This window comes from Megascapheus bottae, chromosome 18 (assembly GCF_031878675.1).
Source record: "Megascapheus bottae isolate mThoBot1 chromosome 18, mThoBot2.hap1, whole genome shotgun sequence".
Lineage (NCBI taxonomy): Eukaryota > Metazoa > Chordata > Mammalia > Rodentia > Geomyidae > Megascapheus > Megascapheus bottae.
The window spans coordinates 37,431,692-37,445,799 of record NC_143526.1 but is presented as its reverse complement, the minus strand read 5'-3'; the positions used below and the strand labels follow the sequence as shown (position 1 = coordinate 37,445,799).

General features: G+C 48.8%; 1 protein-coding gene across 5 annotated transcripts in view; it reads right to left on the bottom strand.

Moving 5' to 3' along the window:
• The window catches only part of Tox2 (TOX high mobility group box family member 2), a 91,651-nt gene that overhangs the window by 55,967 nt on the left and 21,576 nt on the right, over positions 1-14,108 (bottom strand). The gene's annotated exons all lie outside the window — the stretch shown is intronic.

Here is a 14,108-nt window from a genome sequence, read left to right as displayed (position 1 = left end):
CATGACCGACCGAAAAACAAAACAAAACAAAACTGAGGTGGTCGGACAGCCCCCTCTACTCTCTCAGCCTTCCCAGACTACTTACATCACCACCACCTAATGTCTGAAAAAGTCAAGCATCTTTCTCCAGTTCAAGGTCAATCCCTTCGCCTCCATCCCATTATCCATGCTATGTCTCCCCTGTACTCATTCTCATTCTGGGTCTAGGATGCATGTATAACGTACCATGGACCAGGCTCCTACACACTGGGGATTTTACAGTGAATGAATGTTACTGCCCTCTGGGAACTTGCAAACATGTGAATAAATAATGGCACTAAGAAAGGAAGGAAAAGAGATTAAGCAGCCATTCACTGAATACTATCTGCCAGGCTCTTACTATGCTCCAGACGTATTCTAGGTGCCAGGGAGACCATAATGGTAGTCAGGACATTGCCCTGAATCTCCCAGTCCTCTGAAGAAGCCAATGGCCTCTTACACCTTCCTGTTCTCCAGATCTGTAATGAAAAGCCAGTCTTGGCCATAGCCCTGAGCTCTGAACAAGCGGTCACAGACTAAATGCCTTCCTGATCATCTAGTGACAGTTTTGCTATAACCCCAGTTCCATTCACAGATGGGAACAGCAATCCCCAGAATGTCTACCTCTTGAACTCCATGTTTCCCCAACATTCAAAGACCAGCTCTTGTTTAATTCAGAAAGACTAGCTGTGTAGAATACTGCAATAAACTCATTCAGCTTCTCATTTTTGACAGTGACACAAGTGACAGGGCCAGGACTGAGCTATCACAGGGGACAGAAGCAAGAAATGGGCTTTCTAATACAGGTATTGTAAAAATAGTGACTTGGAAACATCACCACGTGAGGCACATAGGAGGTGGCAGGGCAATCAGCAGGAGCACAACACCAAGGCTGCTGTGAGCATGGGCCAGAGCGCATGTTGACCTGTGCCAGCTCATCCCACTGGAACCCCATAGAGATGGCAAGCCTGTCATGACCACCCCTACATAGAAATGAGCAAGGTGAAGGCCAGTGTAGTTGGGAACTTGCCAGTGCCAGCCTGCCCAGGTAGCAAAGCAATGTTGTTCTGACAAAGCTGCTGCTGCTTTCCCCGCTCCGCACAGAGATACAGATCAAAGACCAAGGATGCACAGCCAGTTGCAGACCTGGAGAGATTCGCCTCCTCTCTCTTCAGATTGCTGGAGAGATCTAAAGAGTAACAATCAAAGCAGCACACAGCGCTCTCGCCAGCCCCCACACGGGTCTCGAGAACACTCATTCTACATGGATAAAGCTGAGACAGAGGCACAAACCTGGCAGCTGTGACCTGGGCCCTGCTGTGGGTGTGATTTCACGTGGAAAGGTCACAAGGAGATACAAAGCAGGACAGGAAATGCCGGGCAGGAAGGGGACAGAGGTCTGTGCAGATGGATAAGGGACATCTCAGGCTCAAGTCAAGGTCCCATCACCATGTGGACAGGCATACAATGGCACAGTGGTTACAAATGTAGAGTCCAAAAAGTGAGTGGTTTCTTTTTAAATAAATGTGTTTCTGTCCTCATCTTGAAAATGGGAATGATGATCATGAATCCTTGATCATTCATTAAATGAGTCACAATGCAGAAAGCACTCAGTACATTGCCTCAGTGCTGAAACAAGAACTCATTCTCTTTGGCTACAGAATCCTGAGAACAACACATCAAACTGTAATGGCTATCTCTCATGTAGGGATGGATTGAGGGCCATTTTCCACAAAACCCTGAAATTCTATGCATGAAGAAAAGCTTTGTACCTTCTAGAAGCCTAGTGTATGCAACTTTAAAAAAATACTCTAAGTTCCAGTCTATAAAAATGACTACAGAGCCAGATACCCATGGCTTATGTCTGTAATCTTAGCTACTCAGGCGGCTGAGATCTGAGGATCCTAGTTCAAAGTCAGCCCTGGCAGAAAAATCCATGAGAATCTTAGCTCCAGTTAATAGCCAAAAGCCAGGAATGGAGCTGTGGCTCAGGTGACAGAATACCAGATCTGAGGGAAAAATCTAAGGGACTACATCAAGGCCCCGAGTTCAAGCCCCAGGAATGGCACAAAAAAAAGTTCAACCAAGGGATAATTATTTTCCATGATGACAACTTTCATGCTTCATTCTCAAAAAAATCATATCTCAGTTTTCCCCAACTAGTTTTTTTTTTTCTCATGAGTATTGCTCATGCCCTGCTGGACATCACATATTGGACAGTCTACCTCTCTAACTACTTAGAAAACTAGCACCCGAGGCCCAGAGAAGTTGGGGATCTGCCCGAGGCCACACAGCCAGGATGAGCCTAGGTTGAGTCTCAAAATTTACACTCATTTCCACTCTGAACATGTATCAACTGTGTGACCTAGAGCAGGTGACCTTATGATCCTGGGCTCAGTTCTGGGAAGACAAGTCTTACGTTCAGCCTGTCAGAGGGGTTGAGAATATGCCTTGAGAGCAAGCTCAGAGCTATGGGTCTCTGAAGGACCCTCAACCCCACTGTGTGCAGAAGTCAGTGCCACTTCTTTTAGTCAATTAAAAGGGAAAAAAAATCAAGAGGCAGCATACAAATAGCCCTGGGGATGTCCCCATGGGGATTATGGGCGAGTGCCACCAAGCAGGTATATGCTCTGGAAGGGAGGAGTCACTGTCCCCACCTCACAGACAGAACGAATGGTCCTCCAACTGGCTCTGACCTGCCCCCTTCTAACCTTATATGAGCCAGAGGGTGGCTACCAGCTCAGGCTGCCACAGGACACTTGAAAGATGACGTCTACGCTGCAATGTACTTGTGTGTAAGACACCCATGGGACCCAAAGACACAGGATGAGAAGGACAATGAGAAGGCTGCTGCACACCACGTGTGTTGTTAAGACGGGTCACACACGGAAATGAGACTGTCCACACACTGAAGTTCGAAATATCTATAACTTTTACCTTTTTACGTTATTTGAATATGGCTGCAAGGAAATTTGAAACCACATATATGGTCGGCATTACATTGTGTTTTTCGAATTCTTTTCAAATGTGTATGTAGGTGGTGGAGGTGTATTAAACTCACGCATGCTGGGCAAGTACTCCACCACCCAGAGACATCCCAACCTGGCTGGCATCATTTTCTGGAGGAAGGTGTTGGTCTACACATTGCCTCAACCACTGCTCAGACTCCAAGCCCAGCACACAGAAGAGCTGATACCTCTCCACATGTGTAATTCCCTGTGTAAATGTGGAAACAAAATGAGGCCCAGGCGCGGTGGGGGGGGGGCGCAGAGAGACTTGTTTAAGGCAAATGTCTGATGGAGAGGAATTCATTCACTCAGCAAATGTTACTTAGGCCCTACTATGTGCTCTGAGTGTTAGTACACAGCAGGGAGACCAAACGGGGGACCACATTCCATCCCAAGGCTCAGCTCTGAAGCGGAGGCAGGGAGAGCATAGTTTGCCAAGTGATCCTGGAGGCCGGGACTGCAGAACTCGGCCCAAAGCCCTCATTTCCCACAGGTGTCTCAATCTCAGGGCTCACAGCTTACACAAGTGGGAGGTCCAGCTCCAACCCTGATCAGATCCACCTCCACCTCCCGAGCCCACCACAGCACAGAAGCCAGCTGCAGCTGCCAAGAGGGCCCCCAACCAGGCAGGCCCAGTAAGCAACGTAGAGTGGCTTAGCTGCCATGGTACAGCCACTGGTTACTTTGCACATTACTGCAGATTCACAGCAAAAATTATCCCCTCTCTCAGCTCCACTTAAAGCCATTCGGAGCTTGCTCCCATCCCCGATTATAAATCTAATTGCACATTCCAAACAGACAAGCGCTCATTAAGCTTTAATTATGCACATGTTGTTTTCAACAAACATTTTCATTTGGCCGCTGTGTGGAAGATGGATCCACTGAGGGAGCTGGGCTGGGAAGAGGTGGGTCAGGGTGTGGCCAGATGGGGCCATGCAAAGGGTAAGACTGGGGCTGCATTAGACTGGCTCATGATTTGATGTCCTTCTTGCATTGCCAGAATTCCCCTTGCCTTATCTAAGCTGACTTAGGTAGGGATCAGGAAGAGGAAAAAGAGGGATCCATAGCCCTGATCTTATGTACTCATACACTGTAGCTTACACTCTTGTTCTCCAATACCATCTTCCTTCCTTTCTGTATCCATCTAATCATTTCCTTCACTATTATTATTATTATTATTATTATTATTATTACTGTTACTATTACTATTGCCATATCCAGGGCTTGAACTCAAGGTCTGGGTACTGTCCTTGGGCTTTCTAAAGGCTATCACTCTACCACTTGAGTCACAGCATCACTTCTGGCTTTTTCTGTGTATATGGTACCAAGGAATTGACCCTAGGTCTTGGTGTACTCTACCCCTAGGCCACACTCCCGGCCCCATCCTTCACAATTTGCTGAGCATTGAGGGGTCAGAAGTGATGGGCCAACAGGGACTAGGACAGACAAAAGCTCTCGTATGACTTTGCCCTGATCACGTTCTGCTCAGACCTGGTTTCCTCATTGGATAACAATCTAAATTCTTTGCTGTTGTTGTTCAAGGCTGTTGCTTTACCACTTGAGTCACAGTTCCATTCTCTAAAGATGAGTCTCACAGTCCTATGGAGGTGTCTCAACTGGAACTAAGAGCCAAGCACTTTATTCCCTAAATGGGCCAGGCATCCAGGCCAGTCTGCTCAGGCCTCCCGAGTGCACTCAGGGCCACAGCCAGGGAGAAGCTTAGCCGTGCATGAACACCTCAGTTCCTAGTTCTAGGCAGGAAATGGCTGGAATGTGGGAGCACCAACTGTAGCTATGGTCATGTCTTTTGTTTGAATGAACCAGTGCAACTCAGGCACAGTGTGTGCTACAAGGTAGATGTGGCAAGTATCAACTCCTGCCATTCTTCCAACGACGACCCAGTGAGGTAAGGTACTGTGACAAAGGTTCCCATCTCACTGAGATGCAAACTTGAGGTCGAGTAAGGTTAAGCAGTTTACCAAAGAGCACACAGCTACTAAGTGATAAGCCCAGGGATTCAAACCTGGGAAGACCAACTCTAGTGTCCACAGCTCCCCATGGTCAGGTTAAGCTACTTCTGTGATCTTGCCAAATCCTTTACCACAGTGTGGAGCAGTTCCAACACCCAGACTCTTCCCCAGAGGCTGTGCTGTGGTCAGAAGTGTAGTAGAGCCCCAAACTGCCTGGCGCTGCCAATATTTGTGCCTGACAATTATCTACCAGGCACGCGGTTGGGAACAAGTCCCAAAAGTGATTCTTGCCAAAGACAATTAACTAAAAGCCGCATGAGCATGCTTAGGGTGGGACACTGCGGCTGGGAGAGGGGGCGGGGAGGGGTGAGACAATGCACAGCAGATGATCTGGGAGAGATTTTCTCCCCAGCACTACAGAACAAGCCCCTCAATCATGCCACAAAAGGACTTGTATTGTGGGAAGGAAAGTATGTCAACCACAGCGTTGGATCGTGCGGTGCTTTTTGCTTTGTTTTAAGAAGAGGAAGAAAACAGTCTTCTGAAATTGTCATTTGACCTAGAAAGGTTTTTCTAGGTCACCTGAACTTGGTGTTTGTACATCTAACCCCTAAACCGCATGCTGATCGAGTGTCAGACTCACTTCCTTCTGTCACTACCATATAACACAGAAAATGAGATTTGTAAACACTATTATTGATTTTTCTTCAGGCCAATGTTGGGGCTTGAACTCAGAGACTAGCAGTCTTGTTTGGGTTTTAAACCGGCATTCTACCACTTAAGCCACACTCCCAGTTCCAGCTTTTTGCTGGTTAATTGGAGGTAATGGGGTCTCATGGTCTTGGATGCCTAGGGCTGGCTTCAAATCATGATCCTCAGATCCCAGCCTCATGTATAACCAGAATTTCAAGCACAAGCCGCCAGTACTTGGTGTCTGTTGATGTTTTTTAAGTGTTACATTAATGTCCACCTATGGACAAAGAACTGAGAGGAAGGTAGCATAGTATAGCTCTGACGTATGTGTATCTGAGCTCAAATCCAGGCTCAGAACCTGTCTTGGGGGGCCTTGGGTATGGACCTTGCCTTTCCCATCAGCTTCCTCCCCTGAAAAGTGGGAATGGAGTGGGCACAGCTGTGCACACAGCCTGCAGGGGGTGACACAGCATGATGCCCTAGAAAGGCTGATTCCCACCCAGCCACCCCTCTGCCCTTCATCATCAAATCCTCATGTTCCAGATCTCAACTCTCTCCTCACCACCCAAGGAGAGATGGAGGGCTTGTGTAGTAAGACCTTCCCATCCTGCCCAAAACAAAAAGAGTAATACCATTCTAAGGTGCAAAATTCAAATGCATACTACTCTAATTCCTCTTCATTACCAACTACTCAGCTGAAGATAAATCACAGGGAATCAAGACTGACCATGCTTCAGAGATTTCTCAGTGTTGCACCAGGGAAACTGAGGCCAGGACACAGGTACACCCACAGCATACCAGGAGTTCCATCCATCATACTGCTTGGTCCCCTGAGCCCGAGCTTCCAGAAGAAGCTAGATTCAGCCCAGTTACTATCAAAGCTCTGCCTGTAAGCACCTAAGACGTCCCTGGTCAGGTGGCAGGCTCTGAGGGGCATCTGAGACCCAGGAAAGATCTGAGGAGACATTAAAGTGGAGCCAGACCCAGTACGGAGTAGGTGACACATGCTCGTCAGGCAGAGGGGTGGGAGTGAAGGAAGGCCAGGCAGCTGAAACAGGAGAAACCTCGTGTGAGCCTGGGGGCAGGAGATTCGACTTCAAGTCATCTGAATGGGAAGAGTACCAACATGCACAGAAAAGAAACCAGGCAAAGGGGCTGGGAGCGTGACCTAGTGGTGGAGTGCTTGCACAAAGCTCTGGATTCGATTTCTCAAGAACCACATACATAAAAAAAGCCAGGAGTGGTGCTGTGGCTCAAGTGGTGTTGAGCCCAATTGCAGTGCTCAAGGCCCTGAGTCCATGAGCCAGGATTGTCAAAAAAAAGAAGAGAAGAGAAGAGAAGAGAAGAGAAGAGAAGAGAAGAGAAGAGAAGAGAAGAGAAGAGAAGAGAAGAGAAGAGAAACCAAGGAAGAACTTAAAGCAATGACCAGGGCAATGACTAGGCACCAGGGCTTCACGCCTATAATCCTAAGCTACTCAGCAGACTGAGATCTGAGGATCACAGTTTGAAGCCAGCCAGGATGCCAAATCCAGGGGAGAAAAGAAAAAGAAAAAAGCTGCAACTGGAGGTGTGGCTCAAGTAGTAAAACAGTAAGTATCCTTGAGCAAAATTCCTAAGGAACAGCCCCCAAACCCTGAGTTCAAGTCCCAAGAGAGAGGCACAGACACAAAAACATAATAATTTGAAGAGCAACGGTCAGAGCCTGGTTTGGCTATTCTGCAAAGCAACTATTAAAGCAATGGAGTGGTGATATAAAATGAGAACTTTCAGTTGATGAGACAGAATTAGACCCAACGAGGTGTGGAGATATCATGACTAAGGACGCCATTTACTCTGTGCCAGGAGCCATTCAATGGACTTTAGGCAGGACAACGTGCTCCATCTTGGTGACAGACAGAGTGGGTAGCAGGCATTAACATCCTTTTCACAGAGGCCAAATCAAGCTCAATTTAGCCAACATGCTTGTGGGTCACCCAGCTAAAACCTGGCATTGCCAGACTCAACTCTTGTCAACAGTCACACCTGTAATGACTTCTCTGTTCTGTTTCTCTCATTTTGAAACAAAGATGACAAGGACTGATGCTCTAATGAACATAATGAAGACCACGCAGTCATTCTGTGTCGGAACACTTAACTAGATATAGCTGCTCAAGCTGCCCCACCCCAAGTACTCGGAATGGATTAAAGAGTTAAGTGTTAAAAAAAAAAAAGTCATGTTGGAGTAAAAAGATCTGAGCACAGTGTACAATGTTTATCAGATCTTTGTAAGACAAGCTTCCCCAGCCTTGAGCGATCACGGAGGAAGAGAGATTGACAGGTTCAAATATATACGCATTAATATCTTCTGTGGAAGGAAACATAATAAAATCAAAATGAAAAGGACATCAGACTAAGAAAATATCAGCCCTTACTACGAGACAGTTAATATATACGCTGTAGGAATGGCTCCGTCAAATTAAACAGAAAGCAAATGCTGATAGACAAAAAGACACAAGATTCAAACAGAAAAACGGCACCAGAGAGGCAATATTTCCAAGAAACAAATTCATGGGGGATGGGGGGTAAAATGCACATGAAATAGACCTACAATCCTGAAAACAGACTATTGCATTGCACTGTAGACATGGGGAAAGCAAATGGTGACAACTGCTGGCAGAAAACCAGCTAGAAGTGGGGGGATGGGGACCTCAGGGTCTCCGCTGTTGCCTGAGACCCTGTCCCCTCAAAGGCTGCCTATCTGAAGTACAACTCGCCTGGCTGGCATGAGCCTTGTGCTCTGAGCTGCAATGAAAGGACAGTCTTTTGTCTCCCTGAAGCTTTGCCTCTAGTGTGGGGACAGGAGTAGGAGCCATAAGCTGAGTGAGTGTAACTACCCTAGCTCGACAGGGGCTATGGAAGGGATTTCACAGAGGAGGAGGTTAGTCTACGCAGGATTTCTGCAGGGTGAGTAGAATGAGCCAGGTGAGGGATAGGCCACTAAGAACAGAAACAAAACAGGACCTGTTCATCGAACCTGGAGACCAAAGAGACACAGAAACAAAAAAGTATGAAATGAGACAGAAAAGCAAGCAGGGTATAGTGGGGAGTCAAAGGTAAGAGGCCCAGAACACAAACCTCATTTTAGAAAGTGGCCTCAGCCAGGCACAGTGGCTCACACCTGTAATCCTAGCTATTCAGATAGCTGAGCTTGTAGCATCGGGGTTCAAAGCCAGCCCAGGCACAAAAGTCATGAGACTCTTATCTCCAATTAACCAGAAAACCGGAAGTAGCTTTGTGGATCAAGTGGTAGAGCGCTGGCCCTGAGCTGAAGACCTCAGGGACAGCCAAGTTCAAACCCCAAAATCAAAGCAAAAAAGAAAGTGGCCTCTGACTTCCTGGAGGAGAAAGGGCTAGGGTGGCTGAGACCAGAGACTACCGAGGAAGAACTTGTGCCAACGGGCATGGAAAGAACCTCGCCTAAAACAGTGGTAAGGATAAGAGAAACTTCCATTCACCGCTAGAATAGGAAACGGTTCTGGAGCCAGAATAAAATGCCAGTTCTCAGTGTTTGGCAGAACCTGAGCATCTGAGAGTCTCAGTTAAATGAGCATTGCCAAAGACAAGGGGGATCACCAGCAGCCAGAAAGGGGGTGACTCATGCAGGTTGCAAACCCTAATTTCCTCTCCTCGGTCACACACTTCCTTCTGATTTCTGATGATTCAGAAGAAAAAAAAAATCCCTTTTTAAAATTCATAGCGGAAATGTTTGAGCACTAGGCCTCCATGTCCAAAGCTTTAACTTCTGCCTCTCAGCCAGTGAAACCCGACTTAACCCCAGGTGAGTAAGAAGATGAGGGCAGCAGAGAAAGAGAGAGAGGAAAACACCACCCCTGCCACCAAACACATTCTATTTCTGTGGTGTTAGGTGCATCCGATGACAAAAGCCATACATCAGGGTCAGGTTTGGGGGCCAAATGAGTGAACAGTGTATTTACAAAACAAGTTGGAGAGGTGCAGCATTCTGCATTTCTAGTAAAGGAGTTTCAAACAGAATCAAGTACCAGAGGTCTATATGCTAGCCTCTGGTTGAAAACTGTCTCTTTGCATACTCATATGGTACAAATGAGAAACCGAGGCACCACAAAGGAAACTGAGCAAGGTCTCACAGCTGTAAGTGATGCTCTGGGTTCGGATCCCATCGTCTTTCCCTTTATCACTGTGGGTTCCTCCAGGAGGAGATGAAAAGTCCCTGATGTCAGCAGGTAGAGAGCTCTTATGGGGGAAGAATGAGGAGTCTGAAGCAAGGATAAGATGTGGGTTCTTGGGGCCATGCCAGAGCACTTTTACTTCCAGGGAGCTAACAGAGAGGCTTTGCAGAGGAGGAACATGTTTTGATTAAAGCCTTTAAAGATTATTCTGGCAGCCAGAGTGAAGAAGATTCCATGAGACTCCATTCTGAGTCTTCCCATGTATAAAAAATGGGCTCAAACTAGGTGCCAGTGGCTCACACCTACAGTCCTAGCTACAAAGGAGGCTAAAATCTGAGGACTGTGGTTTAAAACTTTTCTCACAGAAAAGTCTGAGACTCTTATCTTCAATAAACTATCAAAAGAAGCCAGAGTGGTGCTGTGGCTTAAATGGTAGAGCACTATTAGCCTTGTGCACAAAAGCTCAGCAACAACACCTAGGCCCTGAGTTCAAGCCCCAGGACTCCACCCTCCCATCCCAATTTTTTTTTAAGAAGTCTCATGTGTGGCTGGGTATGTAGCCTAGTGGTAAAGTGCTTATCTAGCATATGTGAAGACCCAGGTTCCATTCCTCGGTACTACATCGAAAATGCTGGAAGTGGTGCTGTGACTCAAGTGGTAGAGTGCTAACCTTGAGAAAACCCAAGGACAGTGCTCAGGCCCTGAGTTCAAGTCCCAGGACTGGCAAAAAAAAAAAAAAGTCGCATGTGCTGCAATGATCTCTTCTATGAGGCATCATAGACTTCCAGGACTTTCTCTGGTCCCAAGTAGTTGTAATGCCCAAAAGTCAGTCTGGCATTCTGGTGAGGTGACTCACCAGAATTCAGGTGACATTCAGGTGACTCTTGGTGCCAGCATGCCCAGTGGGCATGCCCTGGGTCCTACAGGCCTGAAAGAGCTCCTCCAATCTTCTCCTCTGCCCCTCCAAACCCTCAATCCCTTGCCCAACCTACTCCAGTAGCCAGGCTGGGTCTCCCCACACTCATACATCTACCGAGGACACCTGGGAAGAAGCAGTGAACAAAGGTCTGGGGCTTTACTAGAGAAAACAAGGAATGTGTGCAGCGGCCTACACAGCAGGCTGGAGGTACGGAAGCAATATGAGCAGCAGGCAGGCTGAGCAGGCGAGGGCAAGGGACTGGGCTCTCAGGTTTAAAGAAGCAGCCTAGGAGAGCCTCAAGAAGGGGACAGTCCCATGGCCTAGAAACAGGTGAGGGAGTCCAGCATGTGAGGGTGGGGATTGAGGGTGGGGGTGAACATTCCAGGACAGTACACTAGCCCATGCAAAGGCCCTGCCGACGGGCAAGTGTGCTAGTGCCATCTTGGTCAGCAAGGGTGGGCAGTGGGAGGCGGGAGAAGAGGCCAGGGAGGCATCTGGGGGCCATGTGCACCCACAGATGGCACCGCGATTGCTTTCCCCAGAGAGGAAGCCAGCACTTTTTCCACAGCCTTATCTGATGCTGTGGTTGGAGGAGCCAGCAAGGGCAGGCGCAAGGGACGCTTCCCCAACACATCTGAGCAACCTCAGCGAAGCTCCGGGCAGCTGACATCCGCTCGGGCCTGCGGCTTCTTCCTGTGGCTTCCGCAGCCACGGGGCCCCATGGCTGCTATTTTTGCTCTGTTTAGGGTTCTAGAGTGGGTGATTCCATACAGGGCACTGGATCCAGGCTGGGTCCACTGGGCCCAGCCCCTCTTTGTGCTTGTTCTACCCAGACCAAGAAGGAGAGGTCATTCAAATGCTCCAAGTGTCCCAGGGACACTTAAAAGTGTCCAGCAGGTGAGAAACCTGTTGTATGTGTCGTTTTGTCAATCGTGAGACTTTGCAAGCTCAGAGAGGTTAGATGTGTGCCCAAGAGCACACAGCTCAATCAAGCCACAGACTGGGGATTCTAATCCTATCTGTCTAAGCCTAAGGGGCCTTAACTCTCTCTTTGCATTTTCTGTGGACAGGAGAGTGTCTCAAACAGCTGCTCCTGGCCTCCCATCAGACTGGAGGGTAAGGTAAGGTGCATTGCATGGGAGAGGGGACAGGTGTTTTCTAGAGAGTCACAGCACCTGGGGAGGGACAGAAGCAGAGGAGACGTCTACAAAGCTGTAATGGCCTGGCAGGGACAGCTGGGAGGACTGGAGAGATCATGTGGAAAAACGAGCCTGGAACCAGGAAGCAATAGCTTAGCTACAGCCACTGGGCTTGACCTGGAAAAGACAGGTAAGGGGGGTTCAGGGAGGCAAGAGGTGGGGTACACAGGCCCAGGAGTTCACAAAAATCCCCGTGGCAGAGACATCTGGGATCACAGGTAACACAGCAGGGCCAGGCAGGTGAAGTAAGGCTCAAGGAAGACTCTAGGCCCCGGGCCTAAAGCCATGACCACTGGGTATGGCAGCTGAGGAAGGGGAGGGAAGAGAGGCTGAAACACAGGTGAAAGCTGAGGCCCAAGCTAAGTCCCTCCGCTCTTACAGGGCACTGTTCCTCCAGCCTCACCCTGTCAGGGATCCATAAGGCAAAAACAGAAGACCCAGGCCCACAGACCCCACCCCAATGCTCATCTAAACAGACCCCCTAAAGGCAGGGGGTTTGGGGACTGCCCTGGAGAACAGCTCTCAGAAACCAGGAGAAGCCACAGTCTCCCCATCTGTGGTTTTCATCCAGGCTGGGTGGCAGTCCTTTTCTCCCACTCTCCAGCAGATGTCACTGCAGTGACCTCTGCCAGGCCCCAGCTGGACCTCAGACCCTTGGACGCATCCAGCCTCCATTCTGAATTTTACTGGGTAACATACAAGCTGTGGGGGACAGGGCTCAGTGTCTCCCCAAGGAAGTCCATCTCAAGCATGACACCCACCCTCTGAGGCCTGGATTGCTTTCCTAAGCCAGCAGAGGACCTGCCTGAGCTCACCCAGCTCCAAGCCATCTAGCAGCAAACAGGGAGGAGGGAAGGAAAGGCACCAACATTGTGTTTATGTTCCTTGACTCATGTGATCTTAACAACCCTGAAGTCTCAGAGAGGTCACACAGTGGATAAGGCACAGAGCCATGGCTGTAACAGGTATGGTTCTCCAGGCAGGAGTGTGGTTGTTCCCAGCCATACTGGGCCTTCCAAGGCAATTGTCCTACACAGCTGGGGACTCTCAGGACACAAATCACTGCATGAACCCTGTATGGTAGAGCCCCCAGGGCCACACCAACACATATCTAGCTGCCTTCAGGAAATTGTTCAGAAAGTGTGCAAACTACAGGACACGGATGGACTTCAAGAGTGAAGGAAATCCCACAATAAAGGTCCCATCCAATCAGAAAGTGACCAGAGACACAGCGATGACTGTCAGCCTGGCCCCTGACAGAAGGCAGTGTTTGCCCCAGCCACTCTGGACACACCAACTTGATCCAAACATAAACCCTGCTGTGAGACTCAGTCCTCGCCCCACTGAACTCATGTTCTGAGTCACTTGGCACACATTCATCGAACATGTATGCAGGTCCTGACACATTCTGGGCCAAGTGTGAACATCATGTGATGTGCACACGCGCACACACACACACACACACACACACACACACACACACACACACCAGAAGCCCCTATTTTATGGATGAGAAGACTAAGGCTTGGAAGACTCAAGGAGCCTGTCCTGCATTTCAGACTGAATGTATGACACAGCTAAGATCTGAAAGCCATACCCACCCCAAATCATGGCAGGCACCAATGGCTGCTGCCTCCCTAGTGGGCTGGCTGAGGTCTCCCTAGTAGCCCTGGTCAGCTGCCTCCTGCTGGCTGTAAGAAAGATGACAGACCCCTTGGGACACACAGACACAAAGCCATGTGGTAGGTAGGAGCATCAGGAGGGCCAGGCCTCCTGGTTTGCTGGGGCATGGCACTGTCAACAAGGAGCCCTGCCCCCCCAGCTCAGTAACTCCCAGCACAGCCACCCAGGCATAGCAGGGAGCCTGCCAGTCACCCAGGACTCCACATTCACCATCACTTCACTGATTATGCAATGAGCCCTCCCTCCTCCCAGACCACAAATCTCTTCACTTGTTGCCAGCCTTCCTTTGGCTTTAAAAGGAGGCCTAAGTAGAGATCACACTTGGTGATTTGTAATATCCTTAACTTCATGAAGGGACCAAACCGGTAGGGGGTGGGGAGAAATTCTGACTGACTCCTCAACCTTGAAAATCCAACAGAAGAGGCAGCTCA